The sequence below is a fragment of the Stegastes partitus genome, unplaced genomic scaffold, assembly GCF_000690725.1.
Source record: "Stegastes partitus isolate 25-593 unplaced genomic scaffold, Stegastes_partitus-1.0.2 Scaffold1024, whole genome shotgun sequence".
Taxonomy (NCBI): domain Eukaryota; kingdom Metazoa; phylum Chordata; class Actinopteri; family Pomacentridae; genus Stegastes; species Stegastes partitus.
Genome location: NW_007578755.1, coordinates 190,263 through 198,859, shown reverse-complemented (window position 1 = coordinate 198,859; position 8,597 = coordinate 190,263). Strand labels below are relative to the sequence as shown.

At 41.0% G+C, this 8,597-nt stretch overlaps 1 protein-coding gene across 1 annotated transcript in view; it reads left to right on the top strand.

Annotated features, from left to right (window-relative positions):
* The window catches only part of kif26ba (kinesin family member 26Ba), a 106,727-nt gene that overhangs the window by 29,900 nt on the left and 68,230 nt on the right, over positions 1-8,597 (top strand). The gene's annotated exons all lie outside the window — the stretch shown is intronic.

Here is an 8,597-nt window from a genome sequence, read left to right as displayed (position 1 = left end):
CAGTGCTACCCAACTGCGCCACCCTGCAGCCCCCTCTACGACTAATGATACTGAAATTATACAAAACCCCCCAACAATAGATGGCAGATAGGCACTACGAAGTTTCTACTTGTTCCCCCAAACTGTGAGGCCTTAACATAATGTAAAAACAAGGTTTTTTAACTGTAAAAGTGTGGCTACTGAGGCGGCCACAGGAGAGTTGAAATCAAAGCACAGGGGGAGAGACACGAGGTGAAGACACTGTGTGATGTGATGTGAAAGGCAATTAAGGTACTTAGCAATCCCTCAACACCCACTTGCTGCAATTTGTGTCAGAATTCATACTTATTCTCTGAATCTCTAAGAAGTCAGATCTGAACCCACAGACATGCTACATTTATATTCAGATTTAGCGTGACACACTTTTTCCCATCGTGGATAAACCTCCTCAAACCTCCTTAGAAAATAGAATAGAACGCAACTTGCCTGAGAATCACCACATTGTAGCTGTCTGTAGACCCACAGGGAACTACTAATAACTCATTGGCCATGCTGTAACAGTGCCGGTTTGTTATTATGTAAACAAATATATGCTAAAAAATGGAGCTGGAGTTGTAGCCCGCAGCTAAACAACTGTCTCCATGGCGATGTTCTTATTTTACTTTCTGTTTACATCTCTAAAAACAGAGCACGTATCAAAACAAGACAAAGGAGAAGAGAGGGAATAGTCTAAAACTAATACTGCCTCATAATGTGCCTCATCTATAATGTATTTCCACTCAAATGTCAAAATGCTAGTTTCGGATTAGCCTGTAAAATCTAAAACTGCCAAGACGTGTTGTAAAAGTTCATCTTGCACCAAAGCAGCTCTTTTGATGTGATAACCATCGCCTGTCGAGAGGGAAGCAAAGCATCTTCTTCATTTAAATCGAGCTTTGACATCAGGTTTGCATGAAGTAAACCATAAAAGTGACTCGAATGGAAACTGGAGATAAAAGAAAAATGTTTTAGGAGGAGACAGGAAGAGAAGGAGCGCGAGTAGAGGAGGCTGGTAGGAGGGAGAAATGGCCTGAGGTGAAGAGTGGTCTAGAGGTGTATGGAGGGAGGCAGGAGAGCTGAGACTCCAGGGGAGATCCAGAGGTGTGTGTGCGAGATAGTCTCAACATGTGTGTATGAACGTGTTGTACAGATGTAATAATTCATACAGTGATAATTAGGACTCTGGGGACTCTATGTCACACACCCCCAGTACCCCCTCACTCTTTCACTCTCATTCACTCTCTTCCTCACACACTCTGCTTATTCCTCATGCGCCTTTCTTGCCTTCTCCCCTATTATTTCTGCTGTCTTTCTCCCACTTTGTCTGCTTCATATTCACCCACGCCTCCATCTTGCCCAATCCGTCTTCATATTTTTATTGAGCCCATGACTTGAATCAGATACAGAGATATGGAGTCCTTGTTGGAAATTACTTTGTACATTCTCTGGAACTGTGTTGTTATCTGGTCCTGCTGATCAGAAACAAATTGGGCTCAAAAGTCTTTGTGTTCTGGCCTGTGTTGGTGGAAATTAAAGTTTCAAATCTGAATGAACATCTTTTAAAAAAAAAAAAAATTGACCAAATTTAGTTCATCAGACAATGAACAATTTTGTTTATTTAATTTTAATACATTATTTTTCTTGTGTTTTCCAGCATGTGTAAAACGTTTAATGCTGCATTCGACATTCATATATGTCTTGGTAGTGCTTTTATTTTTGACGATGTTTCCCTTCATGGATCTCTGCGTGGGGGCTGAGCTGACATACAGTACACAAGACTAAACATGATTGATCGGCATCGTGCTGATAGATGAGGTAACTAACGGTACACAGTTAAAGCACAACTATAATTAGAGATGTCTTTTAGTTTTATTTGCTCCCGAGCTCCCAATCCAAGTCATTTAATGTTTAGTACTGCTGATTTCCGATATCATTTTTCTAAATAATACACTTAGTTGTAGTACCTGGTTGCACCACCAGGTAGAGTCTCTTAGTATTTGATACTGTAGCGACTCGAGGAGGCAGGCACGTCCGTTTTGGCATTGTGGGAGTTTAGCTAGTTAGGAAGCACCGTGATAAAGACTTCTATGAGGCTTACTGACCTCAGGCCAGTGAAAAGTGTCAAATTAAGCAGGACTGAAGTAGGGAAGAGAATCTAATTCACTGGGTAATATCAGGTGGCTGTTTAGCAGCATTCTTTACGTTTCTGTGTGACAGCACATGTAAACAAACTATGGGGAATTGGTCGATGCCGATACTGATCAGATAAAAACTTTCACGATCAGCCCTGGTCACAGGACATCCGTAGTTATGAGAATATTTGAGATTATTTACTATGTTTGACTTTCCAGCAAAGACATAACACTAAAATGAAGTGAGGAGATATTTTTGGACGCCGGTCACATTCCTGTTTGGCCAGATGGGCTTCATGAGATAAAACTTTATCATGTTTATGTGGATATTGCATTGGAGTTTGTGTTATGTTGTTTGTTGTTCAGTGGAATTCATATCCAAGCTCACCTGAAGTCGTGTTGCAAGCTGTGGGTTCTGCAGGTGAGTGGAGGAGAAACATTGAGGGAAGGCACTCTGGAGTGACCATCCTTTGGATTTTCCTAGAATATCTGTCCAGGTGTCCTTTACAGGTTGTTATAGACCAGCGAGACAGTCGGGGGAGTTACGTTGTAATCCACTCAGATGTTGGCAATGGAACAACTGATTAATACATGTGAATTGCTTCATGTTCTTACGTCCTAATCGTTTTTGTAATTTGTGATGGTAGCATTAATTTTATTGCATTGTTTAGAACAGAACAACTTAAAGTAGTTTTTAAATCAGTAGACTTGAGCATTTATTTGTTGGTACATGTGTCTGTGTTGTTATTTGCATTTACATTCATTTTTGTGTATGCATGCACATGAATGTAGCTAGGTGTATGTTAAAAAGGGGCTTTGTTTTGTCCTCTAGTATATGAGTGTCATTTGCATGTGTTCGTGTTTCAATAACGGTGTGTGTGTGATTGTGTACAAATGGCGTGTCTGCAGTGGTGTGAGCATGTGATAGCATTTTTTAATGTGATGTCACTGTGCATTTGGTATTTGAGTTAGCATCACTGTTGAGAATTGTCAAATGCGACCGAGCCCGAGTGTTTCTGCTGTGACTTTGACAGTAATGGTGTTTCTGCAGGAAAGGAGAAACAGAGTACGATAATAAATCACCCTCGTTTAGACTCACCCGCTGATAGAGAAAGAGAGGAAGGGGGAGGAGCTGAGCGGAGAGATGATCAAAAAATGCAAATTGGAAGTAAAGATAAGGGAGAAGATTAAGGGAAGGCTTATTTAGAAGAGATGATAGAGAAGAGACAATAAGGGGCTGCATCTGGCATTTTAACTGCAATATTTCATGACCATGTGAATTCAGAGGCATCAGTGAACACAGGGACATTGCTGAGACGTCTACCAGCCTCTACATTGCATTTCATTTCTGCCAGAGAATTAGATTGTTTGGAAATCTGCTTTGCAGCTTACAGCACAAAACAGAACGACTCCTTGGTTTTCGAGCATCCGTGGAGCCTTTAAAGGGTCTTACAATGGCAGATGATCGAGCGCAGGCCAAATGAGAAATCTCTTCCAACATGTTCGCGCTCTTCGGCAAAGTGTAAAAGAAAACAAACACGCAGACTGACAGCAGGGAATGTAAGGCGGGTTCAAGTAGAAGCGCTGCAGCAGGAATCAGTGGGATTTATGGGAAACGTGTGTCTCATTCTTCAGAAACACTATCAACAGCAACGCATTAAAGTAAATTATTGGGTTAATTAATTTTAATGATTGAAATCACCCGTAGAGTCACCGACTAGGGATGGAGAGGAGAGCTTAAAGAGAGGGGACGCAGATGTAGACGGAGGAAGGAAGCCACCTGTCTGAGAGTGCAGCTGACATTAAAGTCTTGCTGGGTCAGCAGTCTGAGAGGTGACAGCCTCCACATTTTATATTTATTAGGCTTTTTCGTTTTGGTCCCCCGGGGAGTCTATAGGACAAATGGAAACACTGATTCAGTCAGAAAAAGAATGTGTGTGATTCTCCCAGGTAGCCGCAAGCATTCTCAAATGAATTCTAATTAATGTTATGGTCAGTTCTTGATAAACAGATCTTTCAGTAGGTACATTTTTTTACCTCATTCTAAACCTAACCCTTCTGAAATGAGTAGGGCGGCTACCACCATGTAGTGACTGAGAGCAGCTTGAAGGTGTGAATCTGTCTGTTATACAATAGTGATTTGTTTTTGTCTATCAGTCTATGATTTATACTGTGAATAATGGCCAACATATCTTGATTGTGCACAGTGTGTGTGCCGGTCTTCATTTTAAAACACAACTCTTTATATCCTGCGTCTATTAACTGATCAAGATGCTGGTGGGTGTTATCCAAAGGTCCAAGCTTCCAACCCAGAGGCAGAGTTCAGTGATAAAAGGTCCTTTAATTTGCTCAAAGAAATTACACAGACCAGGTTCTCTCATTCTTCAACATACTACATTTAAACGGCGGAAGCTGTAAAGTGAAATCAGGAAAAATCTAATCTGTTTACTTCGCCCTCCCTCTGTCCTTCAAGCAGCTAATTGAAAACAGATTTATACCGTATGGTGCGTGCCTGTGAGTGTGTGTTTCGTGTGTGGCTGTGACTTCAACAATGGTCGATTGGCTTTCCTAATTTCCCGTGAATATGTTTGTTGAGCCTGTTTGTATCCGGCTGTTATTGTTTTTTTAGTTGAGAGGAAAAGCATGTGACATTGCACAAACCACCTGCATGTGTTAGATTTTGTGAAAGACTTGTGAAAACTGCCAGACTTAGCTGGAATGCTTTAGGATTATTTATGGCGCTGTGGTGGACTAAAAGTTAGAGAAGCTTGTGACCAGACGGTTTGATCTCTGGACCGACAGGATAAGGGCCAATTCATGCTTTCCGGATGGACTGGTGCGGACTTTGATCGGATGTGCATGGAGTTCTATTCATACTTCAATAGATACGCATCAGTCTGCTGCAGATGCTCACATGGCCCCTCATGTCAAACACAGAAAAACACATGAAGGTCTCGTATTCTGAAAGGTTGTGACTTTGCACTTTGTACAGGATCTGGCAGCTACAGACTTGACTGAGGCACCGTGTCAGTGTGATTATTCCTGAGGTGTGCAGTGGACGAACACAGAACAGGATTTCTGGTGAATTTCAAACGTCCCTCTGTATTAGGACCTCCAGAATCTGGCAGCCAGTCCTTGAATTACAACTCTTTCAATGATGAATTATAAAGACGTGGATAACAGAGAAACTCGTTGCACAGTCTCTCCTCACAACAATCATTTGTCTGTGTTCATTCTTAGTTATCCAGGTCATGGTAATCCTACGACCCTCCGTCTTTTTGGTTCTTGAAAACATTGAACCTCTCATCCTCTTGCCCAAGAGTTTACTTCAATCTGAAGAAACCTCTTGGATTAGAGGTGAAATGTTTTCAGGAACAAACAGTTATTCAAGCACCATTTATTTTCGTGGCACATGTGCAGCTGATGTACTTGCAGGGACGACTGTGCGTGCAGTCACACATTTGGGCTTCACATAGATGTCCACTGAGGTGTGGATTCCATGAATGACAAAATATATGTCGCATGTAATCTTGTAGCCCTTTACAGCCATGCGGACGTGGAAAGCCTGAATTGGCCTTAACTTCCTCCGGTGTAGAAAGACTATGGTGCCCTTGTGCAAGGCCCTTTATCTTGACTAATAAAAGGCATGACAACATTATGCACATCTCAGGAAGAGTCTTCATGATGTATATTTTGCGTTAGATTTTGAGTCATGAGAGTGTCAGAAAGCATGTCTTGTCATTGATGTTATCTCATAAGGTCATCTATGCAATGAAGTGAAATTAAATAAAACCACATTTGTCTCTCATTATTTTCTTTTCTCTTTTAACTGTCTGTTATTTCCACATATATTCACATACAGTATGCCTCCAGGCTGGATCTGATTTGATTATATCACATATTACATATATTGATATGAAGAATCTGATTTTATTTCCTGCTCTCTGTCTCTCTCTGATTGGACGTCTATTTGATTATATCACATATTACATATATTGATATGAAGAATCTGATTTTATTTCCTGCTCTCTGTCTCTCTCTGATTCATGCAGAGCCTATAAAAAGCTTTCCCTTTTTATTACTTTTCAACATTGAATTATGGTCAATATAATCTGTTTTTTTAAAACAAGAATTCACAGAAAAAATACCCCTTAATGTCAAATGCCAAAGTGAAAACAGATTCCTACTAAGTAATGTGAATAATTAAACCTATAAAACATAACATAAGTGATCGCCTACTTATTCAGCTCCTTCCAGTCGTTTATTTATTAGACGCACCTTTGGCCACACTTACAGCAGCGAGCCTGTGTGGATGGGTCTAAATCATCCTTGCACATCTGGACACTTCAGTTTTACCTCATTCTTCTTTATAAAATTGTTTTGTTGCACAGGGATCATGAGTGTCCAGTCCCTTTCAAGTTCAGCTCCAAATGCTCAGTTGGATTGAGCGTTGGGCTCCGACTTGGCACCATTTCTGTGTAGCTTTGGCTGTTTGCTCCGGGTCACTGTTTGACTGGAAGACTAGTTTTTGTCTCAGTTCGCTTGCTGACTGCATCAGATTGTCCTCCAGGATTTCTCTATACTTTGCTGCATTCGTTTTACCGTCGACCTTTACAAGCACATCATGATGCTGCAATCACTTGAGACACTTTCACTGCACCCTGATGAACTCCATTTCACTAATTGTTTATATATGCTCTGTATAAATGTACACAGTTACTTCCAGTCTTTTCCTCTCCTTGTCTACTCTGTCCCAACGTTTTATTTATTTGTGTCTTGTCTGCCTTTACACAACCGCTTCCTTTCTTTCCCACAGTGTCTCACATACACTCCTGTTTTTGTAACTCTATCGCCAATGTGAAATCAACCTTCATATTTTGCTTCTTCTTTTTGCATTTCTTCCTCTCCCTGTTTCATTCTGTAAGGCCATCCTCTTTCCTCCTCCCCCCCCAGTCTACTGCAGTAAGCATTTAGATTGTTTTACAGATTGCGTTTATCCCCCTGATAAAAGCAGACAGGACCACACGCAGACGTGGACACAAAAACACACCATTTCTATTTTGGCTGTCTTTATACAAACATGAAATATCAGGCTCTATGTTGGTAGCATGTGGGAAGAGCAAAACGACTGTAAGAGAGACAGATGAGGAGGGCGAACGCTGAGGAAATGGCGTTTGTGTTGTAATGAAGATGAATGAGGCAGCTTTTACCTTTTTCAAAGAGCAGGGAAAGAGCGATAAGTGATGTAGTGTTGAGGAAGAGGGCGAGAGTGACAGCATAAGTGTACGAGTGTTTTTTTTTTCTTCTACCTTGTCTTTTTGTGGAAATTTGATATACATCAAAGTCCCACATTGACTGATACAATCTAAAGCCCAGGTGTTCTGTGAAAACATGGTCGGATGCTGCGTGGTTATTGATTTGCTCTTTTTTTTTCACCACATTTGACTGTAGTATCATCCTCAGCCATCTCTTTCTGTCCTATTATTACCCATATCCTTCTCTCGGCTGCTGTGCCCTAATATCCCTATAGGGATCATTAAATTTTCATCCAGTGTAGTGTAACCTAATTTATGGTAAAATGTAGAGACAGCAGCTCAGCCTTCATGTCCTGTGGGAATAAATCTGAATGGAGCAAGTGTAATGACCTCATGAGAACAAACAAAAACAGTTCACTTTAATATGTACATTACCCAAAATGCTACATTAGTAATCGATCTAAACGCACCAGCCGCATTTGCATAGATTGCTAATGTAAAGTGTGTCATCTATTTTCTGTGCACACAGTTTTGATATAGAACTAATTTGACAGCTCTCTTACAATAGCTGGTTTAATGAGATGGATGAGGCAGCTACCAGCACACCCCTGATACAGAGACGCACAGCAAAGTCATTAAAATTTAGTGGTGTTATAAAGGTGAAAATTGTTGCTGCGTTTGTCAGCAGTTGGTAGCCTGGCGGTATAATGGATGGCAATGGAGGGCAGTGGTGTGACTGGCATGTCTCAATAAACTGTTGCCGTGTAATTTTGAACAAAGTGGTTCCCAAGGGAGCTGTTCTTATGACTTAGGTGATCCTCTCACCCCACTTATACCTGGTATTAACATATAATCTATCTCTGAATAACCTATCTGGATAAGGGGAGCTACAAGGTGTAAATGTGCAGAACACAGTGGGATCAGAGAGCAAACAGATCCACCAGACTACATCTGAATGTGGTTTGGAGCTCAGCCAAGTTTAAATTTAATTAGCATAGCACGACCACATCAGTTTCACAAGTCGAAAGGTCACCGAAATCTCTTCCAGCTAAGTGAAGCCAGCCAGACAAAAGCTACAGCACTGGTGTTGGTGCGTCAGTAGGAAAAAAACAGATCCCATAGGGCAGCATTGCTTTCATTGTCCTGCCTTTGTCTCTTCCTCTCAACTAATCATCATCAGGTCAAACTATCA